Raw genomic sequence first — 20,527 nt, 5'->3', positions numbered from 1 at the left:
TATGCGCCTTTCCTGCGCCACACTTAAAACCAGTCAGAACAGCCACAAGACTGGGATCTTATTGAGTGTAAAAAGAGAAATGATTTATTCAAACTTGATCGTCTCCTACATTAATTTAAACCATGCCTCTTTGTTGGAAAGGACTCAAGATCTCTCAACGAAGTGCGTTCTTATTCAGTTTTATTCATTCAGCAATTTAGTACACTTTAACTCTCAGATTCTGTTCACATAAAGGTATGATGGGTAAGAACCCATTGGTGGTGCAGTGTTACAATGAACCAATTCAACTGACTTCCATGTAGAAATGTAGGGAAATGTCATTGTAATATTGCCATTTCCTTGTAGCTTTCGTAAAAGACTCTTTCAAAGAAGCGATATCGAAAATGTTTCAAAAAAGTCGTGGCAAAATTGTTTGTTTCAGTAAATCTAAGAACCCATGAAAAATGTTGACTCAGCAGTTTTTGTCAGCACTTTTGATAAAATATCATTGTGCATTTTCATTTCGTTGTCAGTAACCAGCTTGTTTCTTCCTACACCTGAAATTCATTTGAAGAGGAATCTTTCAGAAATCTAGACTGAAAGAAAATGACTTTGCTTCATCCCTTTATATCAGTTCGTTACTTTTTTGAAGGTTGAACTTTGACATCAAGCACTGTGAGCTTAATAAATTCTGAAAGTATACAGAACGTTGAAACACTCATCTAACACACATTTTCGGCTCTCGTCTGTTCGTTATGTGTGCTGAATATAAACAATTTCAATTGTCATTGTTTTCCGAAACAGCACAGCTCGAAACCATAGACTAGGAGAAACCTTTGTCTGTGTCGAAACCTATATGGTTTACGTCATTTCCCCAGGTTGGCCTATAGTTTCTGCTATAGAGTTTTTTGCCAACCTGTGTTAAGGTTCGGTATCATAGAAGTGAGATAAGAAATGGGAAAAACAGAGTATCCTGCGATGACAGTGGCAGTCAGTCATTACTTGTTTTCAGTCAATTGAATCAAGGACCGTTGAGAATATCAGAAGGACCCATACCGTAAATTTAGTTCAATATCGTGTGTTGAATGTTGGAAGCTTGTTCTGTCACAGTGTAGGTGGTACTCTGATTTTCTGATTACATCATCATCCCATGTATCGAAAATATCTCGGCAATTCGTCACCTGTACACTACATAAACTGTTCCTTCAGCATTTTCAATAAAATGAGATTAAAACCTCATTGATTACAAATATTTGTCGACACCCCTTCAAAGTAAGTAAACAATCAAGGATAAAACTTTGTCATTTACACAAGACAGTTACCGATTTTTAGTAACCGTGATTCAGGCGTGTTGTCAACACAACAAAGCAGAACAACGGACTAACATCACGTAATTAGTCGATGTAAACAAACACTAATTCAAGAACCGCAGGAATTGAAGACTCCTCATTGACACACAGTACTGTCCAGGGGTCTTATTAGGACTTTTCGGCCCGGGAGGAGTCGGTGGGGTTTCTTTAAGCTGTGCAAATCTAAACGTTGCTACCCCCCCCCCCCCCCATATAAAAAGGAAGAAAACGCAGACAGTGGCACCAACAGCGGTGACCCCTGACGTCCCGCTTTCACATCAAACTAGGAAACTGTTATAAAAATTGCACCAGGCATCTTTAGCAATATACCACTGCCATTCTTTACACCTTTTGACTTATTCGTCCAATGGTTTTCGCTTTTTGCAAATGGTCTTCAGGAGGAGACGATATTTCCATGTCGATTATTTTTACTAAAATATCCTGACAAGAGCTCAACGTGTTATCAGTAAAATGTCCCAACGAATGCATTTTAGTTAGCTATTTGTGTTTTATTTTTATGGAGAATCGTTGAAGAGATACTTATAGATATATTCATTTTCAAATTCGTCTCACTTTTTCCATGCTTTAATTGACATTGACTCTGTATCTGCCATCGACGCAAGTTGTGTACATTGTACCCAACTTGTTGTAAAACGTGTATGCCCATTTAGATTAGTGATCCACAAATTGAAAACAGTAAACCATATTAAGAAGCTGTATCATTTTGCATAACATTTCTCATTTACTGTAAGACCCAGAACAGAAACAGAAAGTTTTGAACTTTTGCTGAAACCTTTCCAAGGAAAAACTTCCGTGGCAAGAGGATTGCGTACGTTGATCAAAAGCGCCTGCATGTCATATATCTTTTTGGTAAGTCTGCATTGTCTGCATGTTGTCTTTTTTGTATTATTGTCTGTCTGTCAGTTGAGTTGTTGGTTATTCAGGTTGGATCCTTTACTGTTTCCTATTTTGTTTCACAAATGAATATTCTTCCATCTCTCATGGGAACTCTACTTAAAAATTTGTCGCTGTACGACTTTCTGTTCGTGGCTGAGTTCCAGCCTGTAAGAGTCTGCAGGTAACCCCAAGGCATAAATGTGCGGGGAAAGACATTTAAAATAGAACAATTAACGAAAACAACGGAGTAATATAGAAAACTTCTGCAAAACGATGGGAAATTTGTCTCCAAGGTGTCAGCTTATCTGACGTCATTTTGATGAAATAGAAAACACTGTAGATGGTAAAATTAGAATCCGACATATGTAGGCTTACATATGGACCTGATCGAACCCAGGAAAAACAAGAACAATAAAATCTCACTAAAGGTTGACCGGATATACGTTTTATTGAGCACGCGACAAAAAGTTAAAAATCATCGCGTAAGCTTAAAAATTGTTTGTTTTGGTCACCGGTCAACGGAAATGTTTGGTTTCTAGGAGATAAAGTCACTGTAAACCCTACGTTACTTCTCGGCCTTTTCTCTTCTTCCTGGCCTTTATGTCTGTCTGGATGCAGTTTCGAGTCAATTTGTAGTTACAAAAGTTCCATTTCGACCCCTCCAAAGGGAGGCCAAAGGGAAACCATCGTCTTTGGTCCAAAGTTACTGTAAACCCTCTATGTTTGAAGTTATAAAAATTTGTCGATCGCATGATCGAGATCCCCAGTATGCTCTTCGTCAAGCCCGGCCTTCCTATTATGGACTGTGATACTGAGCCGATCCGCGTCCGTCGGCCGATGAAGACATACACATTTTCGTAAAATGCTTTTAGTCTGTGAATTTTGAAGGGAAAAAAGGAAGAAAGCGCAGAAACATCGACCGAAAGTACAAAATGCAAAGGGCTGTACAACGTCTTCAACGTTCTTCGTAAAGTGCTGTACCTGCAATACTGTAGCCCGGGCCCGAGGTTATAATAATACCTGGGTATTGGTTGCATGGCAAAACCTCGGGCTACAGTACTACGGCTAAAAACCGCTGCTGCTTTCCTAAACTTGAAAGGTTTTGACTGTCAGTAACAGTGAACGAAAGATTATGAAAAAACTCCGCCGTGGTTCCACTAAGTGAAAGAAGTGGAAGATGTGGGCACACGGCAGCTACAGCCGCAACCGAGAAACTTACTACCGGGACGTCCGGTGCCACCATGGATAGGGCCGCCCATGCCCCCGGCAGGACGCTGACAATGTGACAGGGGTATCGGTCTTGTGTACATATCATGCATATGTACACAGTCCCTCCACAAAACCGTGATCCTCACCGGTGATTTTATAATAGGACAATAAATTAGAGGAAACCAAATCTATCGACTCGACTTGAAATAACTATTCACCAACAATGCAAAAGTTTTACTGGAAGCCATGTTCAGAATTTTGGGAAACAAAATAGCCACCGTTGCGTTTCAAGCTGTTGAATGAATGTTTTGTTGGGATCTCAGTCTGTAAACAGCATGCAAATATCTTCTAAGGCCCCGCCTACTTGATTTGAATATCGATGACGTCATCTTGGAGGGAGCGTCTGTCTGCTTTGCTGCCGATTGGATTTACCGCTGCTCACACCGGAAAAGGTGATCTCTGTCTCCGAAATTCTCAGATTTGTTTCTCGATATTTGAGGTAAGTTCAATAATCTACCAAAACCAATGTGTTCAGTTTTGTCTTAGCTTTCCCGTGATACCAAAATATTCAGCTTCAGAATAACTGATGAATTTTTATCATACTTGAAATATCATCAAGGCTGACTACATGCTCCCCGATTACCGTTGAATCTCCATACACAAGCAGAATGGCGGCCTACTCGAATGTGCGCTCGGCGTCTGTGGTCATGTTCCCGGGCGTGAAATTTACCGCCGGGTGATAGGTCATATGTTTATCAGGAGTTTGGCGGGCAAGGGACCACACCGTGTCTGGTTGGGTACAAAACTGCACACGTGTGTTAGTGTGTCGAGCGTAAAGCCTAAAACACTACTACGTGCGTTAATATTCGAGCACCGTCACTGGAATTACAAAATGTGGGGGCCGCGTTTTGGGGAGGCCTGCCGCGTACGAAGGTGTAGCTGCGAAAATATTAACTCGGCGAGTTTGTTTGCTAACCGGATCTCAAAGCGCGAAATAATTTTCAAGATGTCTTCAGTGAAGAGGGAACTTTTTTCAGATACCGGGACAAATTGTACGGCCTCGTCAGTTGACCTCATACAACCCGAAAGTATATGGCACACACGTACTTAAGGCACTGCCACCATTAATGCCCTTTTTAATGTTTTAACCATGTTCTGTGAATTTTGTACCTAAAATAATCAAACCGTAGGAAATCAAAATACGACGGACGAAATTGTTTATCCCTTGAACACGAATTCTTGGTTCAAAAAGTGTTTTTTGGTAATTCATGTCGGCAGGTTGTATGGTTTTACAGTACAATATGCTAGTCAGGGACAAAACTCCAGTCTGACATGACAAGCAACATAATGCAATGACCTCACAGGGCTCGACGTAAGGTCAAATCATCCACTAGCCCGAAGGACTAGTAGCAGTTCATTTTTTAGTAGTCCTCAATGAAATCTACTAGTCCTGCTCAAGCAAAGCCAAATGTTGCTCTCATGTTGTAAAGAGGTGTATATATGACCATTCTCATATTTTTTGTCGCAAAGGTTTTTAAACCCAATAACTAACTTTCATGCAAGACTAGCACATTTGCTTACTGCAAAATGTTTAACTTTGAATCATATATAAACCACAAAAATAACCTGAATGAAATGTCCTGTGTAGGAGGAGAGGTCATAAAAATAGGCTATTGCCATCAAGAATAAAATCAGAGGTAGGGATGAATTTGTTGGAAAATCCTTCATAGCTCAGGTAGTGCGCCATTAATTTGCAAAGAACATGATTGTTCATGGTGGGGACAGATTTGTTTCTCCAGAACTGAAATTCATACAGCCATTCACAAATGTTCCTGTGGAGTGCCTTCATATTTTTGACATATATCACATTTTAAAATTGACCAGTTTGTGGGGAGGACCTCTCATTTGTAATAATGGTTTGTGAAAAATTTTGTTTTTAATAGTAAAAATATTGCATTTTACCATTTCATGTGCTTGTGTCTTTTATGAGTTTTTGCCAGTTACTGGTAACAAAATGTGATTAGCACAAAAATAACCAATGACTCCCAGAAGTGATTGGATACAACAGTCTGATACACCCATTTCATACGTTGTTTATTCACTACTGTTTTAAGGGTCACTTCACTATTATTGCCCCAATAATTTACACTTTTCCACTAAAATGGCAAAAAATAAGTTGCTAGCACCAATTTATCTGTGAGGACTTCCCTCACCTGTACAAGCAGTAGCAACTTGCCATAGCACTGTTTTGGCAAGCTAGATGGCTCTTTTTAAGATCAGCTTCAATTAAGCTAGGGGGTCTTGACTATATATGGACGTCAGCATGTGGAGGCATTGTAAAGCAGGGTCAAGCTGGCTACGAACTATCGGAGGTGTTGTTTGGGAATGCCCCTGAAGAAATCTTGAGAAAAATCTTCTTTGAAAGGCAAGGATACAGTGTTTGAACGAAATTGTGGGGTTGCTCATGTTTTTAGGCGAAGTGATGAGCTTCAAGCAAACCAAAATACACGACGTGCAGACAATTCCGTTTGATGCTCAGCGTTGCATTGAGCCATGTTTCCCGGGGCCATGTTACTGGCATGTACAGTACAATTTGATTCTCCGTAGCAGGTAAACTGTTTCATTTTAAGTTGGTGATCAATAAAGTTTGCTTCACTGTTTCACTGTCCAATTTGTTTGGGTAAAAGTTAGTTTATTTTTATATAAAATGATCGAGGCTTGGTTCATTCTTATCGAATGAGTGGCCCGGCGTCCCATTAGTTTTGTAGCGATAAACTTTCCTGGACAGCTACGGAACTTGAAATTGCACTAGTCCGCAGGACTACCTCCGAAGACATTTTTACTAGTCCTCTTGAAAATTTACTAGCCTCGGGCTAGTGGGCTAGCGCTTATGTCGAGCCCTGCCTCAGCTACAATGAGTTCACTGTAGCAGGCCGACTCAGGACACTTGTAATTTGTTTTGAAATGACAATTAAAACCCGCGACCGTTAACTGGCTCGAACACGATCGAACACCCCGTATGATGTAATGTCTGTCGCCGCGATTTTAGGGGCAGGCTGTTTGAATGCGGTGTTGAAACCATAGTATTTTATTTGGTTGATTTACGATAATGGCCGTGCACTTTTTATTCGAGAACAGTAACTTGAAGGACGTTTGGCCTCGAAGTACAAAAGCGGGTTTAGCAGTTTAACATTGATGTGTGCATATTTTAAATAGTGGTTAAAGCAGTTTAAGTGAGTTGATTCTATGTAGAATCGTACTATTAATCTATCACTTGCCATGTTGATTTCAAGTTCAACTGTATGATCAAATGATGTTGGTTTTACATCACAGCGTTAACAATAGATTGACTTTAAATTTCTTTGCACCACGTACTCTAAAGAGTCTGTCACCTTCCATGTGTGGGGGTGGGGGGTTCGGGGGTTGAGTTTACACATCCGAAAATTGTTTCCAAACCCTAATTGCAGGATGTGATATCATGCATTGTGGGTAGGGGCTTTTGTACATTTTGTGAATGAGTAATATGGAGAGAGGATTATTGCTGGGGAAACATATTAAGTCACATTGTCATCGCTGGATTGTAGGAAGGGAGTGTTAGCTATTGGTTCTTATGTAAAGAAGACAATCACTCTTAAAATATTTATAGTGTTCATCGCAAAGTAATCAAATTCCAGTCCATTTTGCGTGACCTGATGTACACTCAATGATAGTAATCTTTAATAAGTCACCGAAATAGCTGCCTGCCTTTTCAAGTTCTGTGACTTGACATTACACTTGTTGCAGATATAGACTCCATTCATGAAATAAATCCAAAAGCACAAATGGCCAGCAGTCATGCAAAATTGTGCAAAAGTCTTTCAAGTTCCAATGTATAATTAGTCAGCTCATGGATATAACTGTTTAGGACATTTGAATATACTCATTTGAAATATTTTTCACCAGTAAAAATACAATATACAGAGTTGTCATATAGAACTGGCATTTGAAAAATGGTTTGAATCCCCCTCCATAAATTTCAGACTGTAGAAAAGATGGAAGATAGGGTTATTTTCAATCTGTAGTAAACAGCAACTCTCTACCTGCTGCCTCAATAGAGTCTGCTGCAGGTGACCTTTGACCTATCTGTGGTTTAATGTGCTTTTGTGGCATTGTGAATGGGAAATGGGTAGGTTGTTGAGGTGAATATGAAAAGGCTGGAAGCAGCTGTATAAATAAAACCAAGCACATCCATTCAACAAAAGACGCTGTTTTTGCTCCCACCAAACCGCATGTAGCTCTTGCTGAAAAGCGCTGTTGGCTTTTTGTACCGGTCTGCTTAGCATTGATACCAAATATGGATGTGAGTGCTGTTTTACTATGAGTGTTCAGTGTACTTCATTTAATGAGACGTCTTAGGCACTGTTGTGAATAGTAAACAGATCAGGGATGCCTCATCGGCATGTTGGAAATGCTTGGATCCAAAATTTATCAATTTATGGCAGTGAAATGCATTCTAGAGTAAGTTTTTTAGGTACTAGGTACAGTACCACAAACTGTCTATTCATGTCTTCAAGTGAAGTGGGGTGACCCTGGGAGTTGAAACTTCAGGGAAGGTTTAATTGCCATTTCTTGCTTTGTGCAAGTGGACCATGCTTGTGAAGTGTTGGGTAATGTAAAACAGAAGACGGAATGCATCCATTGTTGTCTGCAGTCCTAAGGAATGGTCAGACTTCATCCATCATGGTAGTATATTTCTGTGTTCTGATTAGTGGTCTGTTTATCTGCATTTAAATGTACCATGTTGTCCTTGTGTGACATCATTGCTATGTGCCCTATTGTTAGCCAGAGGATGATTGCCGCAAGTCATCAACATCTTGCCCCGTCCCTCTTTTAGTGTGAGTGCTTGCTAGAGCATACATGTACCAATGAAATTTGCCTCATGCATTCGAGGATTTGGAAAAATAATTTCAGAAAACATCTTTGTCAACTGATACACTTTATTGAAAAAGTATCAACAGCGTGATTAAGACACAAAACAATGTTTGAGTGTATGTCAGGACTATTGAAAGATAATTGGTAGTTCCCTCTACATTGTAACCAGTAAAACAGAGTTTCATGTGTAGCAGTATTTTGTTTAATCAGAGAGATTTCACTGGTATCTTGGTTCAAGTATTGGTTGAAGTTTGAATGAACTGGTGGCACTTAAGTCTTTCCCTCAAAAACTCTTATCACTGTGTTTATTACCAGTAGCACAACAGACATACTCCCTTGAAACATGACCTTTGCGAATACAAACACTGTCAGAAGTGAATAGTTTTCCATTTTAAAATGGTAAGACAGAATAATTCCAAATGGAGTCTGTCTATAACATTAGGCTAGTACCGTAACTGCCAGATCAAATTACTTAATGTCTGCAGTCCAGGAAGGGATTTTACTTAGTAGTTGGGCTGTAGGAATATCGTATACAAATGAATTTCATGCAAACTTTTATGCTTCCACATTTATACAAGCATGCTCCAAGTAATTTTATCGATGGACAGTCTGGGAATATTTGTCTCTCTGATGACTTGTGCATCTTCTCCTTGTCAAAAAAATAAAGGGGACATCCAGAGAGATCATTTAGTCTTTGAAATGCACCATTTACAGGCCATGCAGATTGATAACATTTTAATTTGGAATCAGGTTTCTTTACATCTGTACAGACAGACAGAGTGGAATTCGGTGAACTTTGGCTGAGGTTAAGATAAGGGGAATGATAGACAGCAGGGTGGCAGGAACTCTCCAACCCCAATTTGTGTCAAATGGAGTGTCTGGGGCAATTTCAAATCATTTACCATGAATACTCCTCCCTGGTATTTTAGTAAAGTCCAGCTGAGGGTAATTTGTGGTAACCGGTCTTGTAAACAAAAGTTTGCTTTTGTTTATGATGACCATGGATTGGATTACACATTTGTGTAAAAGTCCTCCAGAAAGAAACTCCCAGCAAACTGCAAGGTTGACAGGACAAGTGAAAGCTACTGTTTGTTGTGAGCCTGCCAAGGTTGGTGGGAAAGTACTTTGAAAAGTATGCCATGTAAATGAGCTCAGAGAGACCAAGACAGGCAAAATAGGGGCAACAGTTTCACACTCAGGGAACATAGCTTTGATAAGGCCCAATTTCATTGTTTAGTTTTATCTTAGACAAGACTTGAGATGACAAGTGCTGTATAGTGAGAGGATTCATTCTTGAAATGCTGTGGTTGATATGGGTGAAAAGTAGCCAGTCTTGTAAAAGAGAAAAAACTGATATTACGATTACTCTACCCGTGGGGTACAGTAACCCTGCATATATGTTATACATGTAGAGATGCCACCTCCGTTAGTAACATTGACCCCTAATATCACAGACTCATCTTTTAGTCATTATAACGTATTTCTTTCAGAAATAAAACCCCAACATTACTTGTTGTGCAAGATACTGTATGTACCCATTGGATGAGCCATATCCTGTTCATATCCTTTACCCGCTTTCTCTCATTACGTGGACTAGGAGAGTATGAATTTCAAATAGTGCACTGATGCATCATTGGAATCCCTGTGACATTCACTAAACTCTTGTCTGTGCCAGTTTGAGATAATCATCTCAACATCACCGGGAACCACTGATCCTCCCACTGAAAGACTCGGAGAGATTTGATCTTACATTGTGGGCATTTTATGAAGGATATCCAGGCAATTCTGAACTGCTATCATTTATTAATCGTGGATATCACATTCTTCGGTCGTCACCGAGAAGGCAACGTCTTCCCCCTAGAGGAAAACATGAGCCTCTTGGTCTAGAAATTGGATATTAATGCAAGTTTCACATTTGTGGGAAAACATTTGAGTATTGGAATTTGATGTGTAGGAGCCTCATCAGGGTTGAAAATCTGGACAGAGGATAAACATTTGCCCTCAATACAAAGCAGAAAGGTAAACATCTATGTGTGCTTTTGTGTGTACTAAGGGATAATGTCAAACATACTTAACATATTACTGGTCACTTATGCCATACATGGTGAATCATTTGCATATCACTATTTGATCGTTTGGAAAAAATGTTGAATGTCAATATATTATTAAAAAGTAAGCTTTATTTTAATGACTCACACAGTGTCGCTGTTTGTGAGTATATCAGAAAGGAATCTATGGAGTAAATGTTAAAATGTGAGAGAGATAGAAAATATTTAAGAAGTCCACCCATCTCCAAAATATTTCTCAGACCACTGTGAAGTTCAAATTACAGATATTTGTGACATGATTTAGGAAATTTTGCCTGATATATTGGTGTTTTGAATAGGGTTTGTGTTATTGCAAGGAATCTTACGACACTGCTGAGGAGCACGGAAAGATGTTGTGAATTAACATTATTTATGTAGATGAATTCACGGTGAATAGGCTATGTGTCATGGCAGTTAGGTGGGGTGTGGCTGCCTTGAGAAAAAAATGACAACAATTTAGTGCTAAGCTGTCCTTGCTGATCTACAACTGGTCAGTTATTTATTTCCAGATTTAAAATGTACAAACTAAGTCTTTCATGTTTCTGTGAATGAGATGATACGGACAATGAAAGGTGAATTTGTGTATTTTGGCTGTACAGAGCTCTTAATTAATTTTGCCTCAATATTGACAGCTACATCAGTTTACCCAAGAAGCTAAAATACTTCAAGGCAACCTGATGAAATGTTTACAAGACATAGTAGATTTTTGACTCAAGAGCGTGGATATTTGATGTTATAGGTTGAAAATTGCTAACAAACTGAGCAATACTGTGCTGTAAATAGTGGCAGTTTTATCATTATCACAATTTTGCAAATATTAGCAGTTTCTCATCTAGTAATGAATTGTAAGCAAGTTATCATAAAATCATCAGTGTCGCTGTGAAATGTATTTGACTTAAAAGCTATAGTGTCTGTTTTTCTCATCATACTGTAGTAGCCATTCCATCCAAGCTTGTTAGCATGCCTCTAGGGAATAGTATGGTATCTAGTCCTTGAACTACATTGAAAACTCAACGTGAATGCCAAAAAGAATGTGAACTGTGAACGTGAATGGAACGTAGGGTATCATGACCAACTCCTGTCAGTGGCTATAAACGAAAAAAACTAGTCATCAATGACCACAGACACACAGCTTGTCATTCACCTTGTTTTTTGTTCACAGTCTATGACTACGTGCCCCTTTTCTGTCCTTTTTAAAATGAATATTAATATCAGAAACCTATTGTGTGTTTAATCAATGAGTAATTATGTACTTTCAAACCAGGCAAAAAGAAGGACATCTACGCTGTTTTAGTTGTAATTGCCTGCCAGTATTTTAGGCACTATAGAATTACCATAAGGTCATCACAATGTAGTGATATCCTGTATTGCAATTATCAGGCAAGGCGACTTTATGTTGATCTATCATCATCAGTGATTAGATGCAATTTTCCGTCAGCAAAAAGAGAAATATTCTTTCTCTCTTCTTTGGCCTCTATTGACATGAGAGATTTAAATATTTTCTTTACATAACAAAAATAACTATGGTGACTGTGTTTAAATATTTAAGCATTGGAAAAATAAGCCTTGCTACAAGGTTATGTCTTCATGTCTCTATTATCATGCAAATTTCACCTTCAGGTAGCATAATTATCATCGCTCTGTGATTCTGATCTGCATGCAGTGTGTAAAAATAGATCTCAAGAAGTGCAATTATTAAAGACTAGAAAAATAGGATGCATGGAACAGTTAATTATCATCTGTAAATGACATGCATTAGTTATCTCATACCTGGAAAATTCCTTGTAGTCTGTTTGCCATGGAACACATGTTGAAGGTTTTGTCTGGTCCATTTCCAGTCTACCTGGTAGCCCTCAAGCTAAGAAATACCTGTTTAGGGAAGAATCTTTGCATACTAAACTGGTACACAGACAGTCAATTGAAATCGGGGAGGTTGATCAATTCTGCTGAGAATTTGTTTGAATGTTGGTCAGTGTTGTAGCTGTTAATTTTTCCATCCCAACCTTCTAGTTACCTTCTTCATCGACAAATATAAATACCGTAAGAAAATTTTCAAACAAACAAGCAAACCTTGCATATTTTTGTTCAGGTTTTATCCTTCCTTCCATCCAAATCATATTGCAGATTGCAGTGTTAGGTTTTGCAGGCTGGTAAGTGGTTGCCTCTTCTCTTTGCTAAAATCATAAATCTCCCGTCAGAATTGAATGATATTTGGCCAAGCCCTTGAAATGCCTTCTCATGTACAGTGTAGTGCCAATTGCAGCAAAACACACATGTATGAAAGGTCTTCTGTTCATCATAACAAAGTATGGTATGAAGTACAGTGGTACGGAGTATTAACTCCATCTGGTATGTCTGTCCACAACAACTTTTAATGCAATGGTTATGTGGTTGCTGAAACCTGGAAACAGTTAGTGAAAGGCAGACAACTATTGGTAAATGTTGACCATGGCAGTGAATGTGGAATTGCCGACAGGATGTACCAATTGGCAGCATTTAGAAACTGAAGGATGTGGTCAGAAGCCCAACAAAAGAGCAATTGTATATAAAGGAACTGTTAATAGGGCGGAAGCTATTGTCTTCAGCCTTGAGTCATTACAGCCCTATCTGGACTGTAGTATAACCTTCCTGATCTAGAGTGTTCCAAGAGACCTGAATAGATTTATCCGCCCATCTCGTGAACACAGATTGGTAGTCATGACAACCTACAGACTTTGTGTATCAAGGGAAATTTGCAGATAGTGTGATACATTAAACAAGATGTAATGTGCACAAAAGAGTGAAGGGTCCAACATGTCTGTTATAAAACAGCATATCACATAATTGTAACTCTACAACAAGCCTTAGGGATATAATCATCAACAACAGGATTTGCCAGGCATTCGTTATTGACTGAGCTGTATAATGAAAAATGGAAATGAAATGTCACATTTTAAACTTGTTAATGACACACTTAAACAAACACGAGATAAAAATAGAAAATACGGGGTTGTGTCCAACACAAAAGAACCACATCATTAATAGCCAATGCAGCCGAGATGTATGGGGGAAAGGGTATGTGAGGTCAGAGGTCATGCCTCCCATCTGACACTGAGATACTGCACATACCCAATAAGATTAAGGACAGTGGTTACAACACCCATTCATGATTAAAGTTGTGTACATGAATGTCTGGAAAATGCCTGCTGGGTAGTGAGTGAGTGTTGGCCTAGACTAAATCAGGCTGATGATTTGTGCAAGATGAGATGCAGTCTGTAGAGCAGTCTAAGGTTCTGGATGAGGTTTTGGTTTTTATGTAGTCTGTATGTAGTCTTGTCAATGCCGTCTGCAGCGATGTAGCCCTTGGGTTTCCCAAATGCACATAAAAGTTGTATGGAAAAGAAAATAGGTCATGTCATTGAAATACCTAAGAGGAATTCATTTGCCACATCACAGCAAGTTAGTGCATTCATAGGTTCAGATGTTTCATCTCTGCTTCCTGTTTATAAGTTTCAGGGCCTTTTCACCGTAGGGAGGAACAGCTACCCCATTTTTGTGTCCAGATGGTGAAATTTAGGAAATTTGAGACAGTATTAGAAGTGATGTGCACTCACCCTCTGTTTTTGATTTTTTGTTGCTCAGAGGTTGGCTTATCTTTAAAAGTCAACACATTATGTAGACAGACCTCATCAAAGTTGACAAATTTTTTCATAGTTATGACCAAAAGTATCTGGTCAAAGGGTATTTCCCTGTATGGCGTAACTTTGATGAACTGAAACCAGATGCTGGTTTACTGTGCAAGGGTCCTGGCATATGATTGGATACACAGCTGTTGAAGGCATCACAGGTTAAATTTAGAGCTGAGCCAGTACAAGCTACAGAGGCACAGGTAGATAAGGTTGACATTATGTGTGAATTGACTGCATAGAAATAAATGACTGGTGTATTTATAAATGGACAGTTTTGCTGTTTCAAATTTGAATTTACAAACTTCTAACTTTGATGATTAATAACCTTTACCTTCATGATTTTTTATGTGTTATAGCATAGTGCTATAAAAGCCCACATTAATGTCTCAGATTTTAATTAATTACACTTTAATCCAATATTCACATGATGGGAACTGTATGTCATTAATCATGAAGGGAATTGTGTTTTCCGTTTCATGTTGTTTCAACTGATTGCAAGATTAAATTTCTTCATCACCATCTGGATGTCCAATAATCCTCCAGTAGAATGCTGCTTTAACTTACATTAATGTTAGCCAGTAGGCATCAAAGAAAAAAAACTGGTACCGCCTGTCTTGTATTAAAAATGAGATCTTGAGAAAGTTTTCTTCATTTCTTATTGTCATATCAAATGATTGACTCATTCCATAAGTAATATTAATTTTTTTTCAGCACTGGATGTCTCAAAGTTTGATGTTATTTAATTTGATAAACCTACAGCATCAAAGATGTAGAGTGTGTCTGCAGACTACCGATGAAAATAGACACATCATCAATGTTACTAGTAACATTTTAACCTTACCAGCTTTCAATCTCCCATATTTGATTGTGATACAAAGTGATTTCAATAGGTAGCATCGCTTTAGTTTCGATAGTATCAAAGGCAACCATTCATTTTACTTTCTTAAATCCCAGAATCCTCTGCTCTGTAAAACTGTCAAATTTAACTGTCACATCATGATTTGATCTCATGCTACATCATGGAGATATTTACACTTGTGACCTCCCACGTGCTGATAGTGTTCAGTCTGACCTTGGTATTGGTCTTATCTTTGTACATGGGCTTTTCTGTCTAAATGCTTATTACATCAGATATATGATTTAAGCTTTCCTCATCCAATCCTGTGGCTCTCCATCACTTGTTATTTTCACAGCATCACACATCTTTTTTTGAACTTCTAACTAACAATTTTCCCAACCAAGTTGTAAATTTAGTTTGTATCACCTGGTGGGAATATTTACAATGGAAAAATTCAATGGTCATGGTATGAAAGGTTAATATTTACTCTGGCTAACATGTCTTTGATAAGAAATGCACATTAGACACACAGAGGAAGGTTAACTATAAGATTAGCTTGTCAAAAGAGACCAGTTAAAATGTAACCTGACTTATTGATGCTGTCACCAGTCATTTATGTTTCACTGCCCACATACTTATCAATTCATGTACATCTCATAGCATAATGAGTTAGGCTGAATGCAGTATGTATGTGTATGTGTGAATGTTATCATCACCACAGACAAACATATTTGAATCATTTCTCTGCCAGCCACAATAAAGGTTGTTTGTGTGGTTGACCCTCTCTGATGTACACAATTTGCATGTCTAAAAATATAAGTCTGACGTCATGGCTGACCTGTCCTGTGTCCTTCAGGTATCAATGTTTTGTGGAGTATTACTATTTGATGGTGGATTGTTTTCCTTAACATGTACTTTCAATAGTGGTGGACTAGCATTGTTCACTCAGTTACAAAGCTTACATGGCCATGTTTTTCAATAGTTTACAAGGTGACTTCATATCTGTACATACATTTTATTACCCTGGTGTTTTATTATTTTACATCAAGGTTAAAAATAGCTGGGATTTCAGTCGCTCAACTATTGGCCAATAATGTCTCAACTCTTTTATATGACACGCTACATTGTGTTTCATATACTGATTTAATTGTAGATTAGCTTGAAAGACATTTTCTCAGAATTCTGCATTTCCTCTCCTTTGTGTCAGAGTATTACGTGTTTGTCAGAAATCATGCTGGGCATTATGTATATTGATTAGGTGTTTCACATCAGCACCATTACAACATTTTGTCACGTTTCTTTTCTTTTTCATTTTCCTACCATTTCTGTTATTGCGTTTGTATTTTTTCTATACTTTGAGACTTTGTGAATTATTACATGTTGCACTGAACTCATGGTGCTACCAAGTGTTACAGAGTCTAAGTCCATCTATCCATTGTTTCATAATGAAACAATGGATAGATCCTTGACTATGGGACACTAAAAATAAATTTACAACCTTCTGTCCGCCAATGTCCTCTAAACATGGGTTTATAACAGCTCTGTTGAAAACAACATACCAGCAGAGACACTATTACCTGAACAATGCTTATTCATAAACTCCCTGACAGCCCTTCATTGGTTACACAGTTTGGCCCTCTCATGTCCCAATATTAACTAGCTAGGTGTAATCAGGCTCTGAAAGCTGGTGCAGCTAACGTGGTTTGCTATGCAGGTAAGCCTGCTTAGCCAAGCTGTAGGGGGGCAGACACAAACATTACCAGTACATTGCACAGCATATCCAGGGAATGTGAAATAGTCTGTAGGGAGCAAGGCCGGGGAGGTATCATGTTCCTTGGTCAAAGTGAAGTGTAGTACAGGACCCATCTTCATTGTAGTCCGGTATCCAGGTTCACTTTGAGAGTTTAACTACCTATATTTATGTTTATTTTATGTATTAAACGTGTGGTACCAACTTCCCCAATCAGTCCACTTGTACAGGGTTTTCTCAACTTGAAAGACAGATGACAACATTCTCAACCTGTTGATTGAACCAATAGCAGACAGAGCCCGCTTTGTCATATGTCCATGAGAATGGGAACTTAACTGATAAAGGAATAATTCTTCTTTGGCAGGGAGTGGTGCAGGTAGATATTTCTCGTCTAACGTCTACGTGCAAGGAGTGAGGCACTGCATAACTACGGGTAATTCAGACCACAGAGCGTCTTTCATTTTGAATAATGACTCCTTAACCCAATGGGATAGTGGTGAAAGAAAGCTGATGGAGGGAATGAAATAATAGATAGGGTACTCAAAAGCTGTCTACAGGTTTCATTGTTCTTGCCTTTACAACAGTGAACTTAAATGCTTTGAAGTTCTTTGTTGTCAACAATATGTAAGGAGTTAAAAAGTGACAGGGTAGAACAAAAGTAAGTCAGTAATTACAACAGTACAATGGTGGTATTTATGGGGAAGGGGGGGGGGGCAATTAAGATGATGTGTGGGAGGTGTGATTGAGTAATGTTCAAATTCCAACACCTATACTATGGAAGTCTGGTGACGAGTAAACTGTGGGTAGTATGACCAACAGGGCATGTGGGCGATCTGCAGTAGTAGATGTAGTAGATGTAGTGACAGTGTGAATAGAAAAGACCCACAGCAGTGTACTGGTGGTGTCACTCTCACGGTTGTGCTCTCATCAAATTTTCAGTTTGAAAATGTCTTCTTTTTTGAGCAATCTTGGGTATCAACTTGTACATTCATAGCAATGTGCAAACAGTTGTATTGCGTACTTTTGACCAATATACCATACTAAAATGAGGGTAGGAGTCCACCTGAAAAAAATGAATATTTGAAATTAATCCTCTTTCTCCCAAGTGGTATTTATTTCTATGGTTTGTTATGGAGCCTTGTAGAAAAAGGATTAAGTTTGGTGTTTAAACCAAGTTCCAGATCCAAACTAATCAACAATGTGGCTATATGTCCACACAATTACCTGTTTTATGTCCATCTTATGAGGCAAATTACATTTGAATGGTGACATAAATTTTAGACACAAACAGTCTACAACCAGCCAAGTGTACAAGGATCTTTAATCAAAAGGAAAACATTTCTCAACCATCTAATGTGTTGGAATTCATATTCACCCAGAGCAGCTCATGGATGATGTATATCACAGTATATGATACATGGATTGAAATTACATAGTGCCAGTAAAAAGAGACAAAATTACGAAAGGTTTACTCAAGAATTACTGATATTTCTGTTCACGTATTCTGTATCAATGTACTAAGTTGAATAGTATCAGTAAATATAACACAGTGCTTGGTCTAGTTCTGTGGGCCTTTAGGTACATGGCTCACTGATTGGTTTAATGTTGTAAGGCTTCAAATGTACTGCTCACTGATTGGTGTAGTGTTGTAGGGCTTCAAATGTACTGCTCACTGATTGGTGTAGTGTTGTAGGGCTTCAAATGTACTGCTCACTGATTGGTCTAGTGTTGTAGGGCTTCAAATGTACTGCTCACTGATTGGTCTAGTGTTGTAGGGCTTCAAATGTACTGCTCACTGATTGGTGTAGTGTTGTAGGGCTTCAAATGTACTTCTCACTGATTGGTCTAGTGTTGTAGGGCTTCAAATGTACTTCTCACTGATTGGTCTAGTGTGTAGGGCTTCAAATGTACTGCTCACTGATTGGTGTAGTGTCGTAGGGCTTCAAATGTACTGCTCACTGATTGGTGTAGTGTTGTAGGGCTTCAAATGTACTGCTCACTGATTGGTCTAGTGTTGTAGGGCTTCAAATGTACTGCTCACTGATTGGTGTAGTGTTGTAGGGCTTCAAATGTACTGCTCACTGATTGGTGTAGTGTTGTAGGGCTTCAAATGTACTGCTCACTGATTGGTCCAGTGCTGTAGGGCTTCAGTTACACTACACTGCTCTTGGATTGGTTGGGTAATGGCACTGTTAGTATCTAGTACTGTAGTATTTTGGCACACAGTGCATTGATTTGTATAGTATAGGCCTGTGGCTACACTTTGTAAGGATTTGATAAGCAATAACAGTAAAAGACTTACGGTAGAAATTTCAAAATAATGAAATTACCAACCCATAGATGACAACAAAAAGGCAGATGTGAAATGTGAAAGAGACTGCATACACTACATGTATATATCAATGTACGTAACATTTGCAATGATATGCTACACATCCAGGAAACAGTTGCTCAGACCATGATTTATTTTGGGTAAGTTACCAGTAGGTAAATTTACCATATAGATCAGTGCACATGTCAATGATAGTGTTGAAAAAACTTTTATGAAAGACAACATCATGTTAAATATGTTATAAAGATGGTAGATCAGCTCAATTTGGGGCATGTTAACCGTCCAGTGGGAGCTTTTAGGTATTCCTCCATCCTGACAAGATGCCAGTGTTCGTTACAAATACACCATTCATGCCTGACTTTCAGTTCAAACAGTGAAAGCTGAGAAGAGAAGTTGAAATCTGGCTAAAGGAAAGTGGTGTACTGTTATAGTCATCTGTTTTCCATTATCTGAAGTATATTGAGGTCCAGTTCAAATGCATTAAAAAATGGGTAAAATAGCATTCAAAATCTGCCGGTGCTACTGTTCTCTGAAGCTGTGGTGGATATAGCAGCTGGCACTCTTTTATAGTGTTCTGTGGGCAAGTGTTTTGCAAGTTTTATGAGCTTGCAAACGACAAGCCTTAAGAGGTTTTATCTGTAGAGATGTGGAATTTTGAATCCGTTATTTCGTTTTTATCTCTGTTAGGCGTTCCATCCAGAATTTTATTGGTTCGATGATAAATTTAACTTTCCTCCATTACTGATTTTTTAGACTCAAGCTTGCATATCTGTTCCGTGAGAGCCATCTACATACATGTACATGCAGTTAAGGGTAAAATCATGTTGTTCTGATAAGATGGAATATTACAATGGCATTTTGAATGTGATTACTCAGCATTTTTGTGTGTTGTTAGTTTGCTTGAGAAGTTGGTGATGTTCTCCCCTGGCGGAGACTGATGTTTTTTTTGTTGTACTTGTCAAAACTGATGGACGGCTGGTGAGAATTAGGTCACAGACAATGCATATGTTGAGTGTGAATGTGTTATATCTCCCATACATTGTAAAGACAGCTTGTGCAAGCAGTGTGAGCTGGGTTGGAAGAATAACGTCACACTGTCATAAATTCTCACATTGGACAAATCTTATCAAAGTAACATTAACGTTGATGAATGACAGATGGGAAAGCATTCACTTTTCACCATCAGTTTTAAATAGAGGGGCTTTAAAATGTTAGCGCATCATGAGCGTTTGTCGTGTAGACATCAGTGCCTCTGTATTCAAATGATAAGTCATCCTGTATAGTTGCAGCTCAGGTTTTGATCACTTCTAAACATGCCTTCTCATTCCTATGATTATAGCAGTATGCTGAGACTCTGCTGTGCTCAATATGATCGGCACCAATTCTGTGATGGGATTTAGTATTAACATTTCACTCCTCTATTTCCTGGCTAATAGCCATAATGAAGATGATTGTACAATCCAAGCATTATTGAAAGTATTCAGAAAATATCAAGAATGATAATGAA

General features: G+C 38.5%; 2 protein-coding genes across 7 annotated transcripts in view; one reads left to right on the top strand and one right to left on the bottom strand.

The window, feature by feature from the left end:
* LOC139135890 (actin nucleation-promoting factor WASL-like) overlaps nt 1-20,527 on the bottom strand; it is a 570,409-nt gene that overhangs the window by 13,812 nt on the left and 536,070 nt on the right. The window lies entirely within an intron of this gene.
* Nucleotides 3,806-20,527, top strand: part of LOC139135870 (neuronal cell adhesion molecule-like) — an 83,843-nt gene continuing 67,121 nt past the window's right edge. For 2 of the 5 annotated variants that reach the window (XM_070703628.1, XM_070703624.1), the window contains exon 1: nt 3,806-3,933. The gene's annotated coding sequence lies outside the window, so the exon portion shown is untranslated. Of the gene's footprint in view, nt 3,934-9,835; nt 10,365-16,607; nt 16,653-20,527 lie in introns of those variants that run through there. The other 3 variants (XM_070703631.1, XM_070703632.1, XM_070703627.1) reach the window with 3 other exon arrangements.

The sequence above is a fragment of the Ptychodera flava genome, chromosome 6 (assembly GCF_041260155.1).
Source record: "Ptychodera flava strain L36383 chromosome 6, AS_Pfla_20210202, whole genome shotgun sequence".
In the NCBI taxonomy this organism is placed as follows: Eukaryota; Metazoa; Hemichordata; class Enteropneusta; family Ptychoderidae; genus Ptychodera; species Ptychodera flava.
Note: the sequence above shows the minus strand (reverse complement) of the source record. Positions and strands in the feature narration are given on the sequence as shown.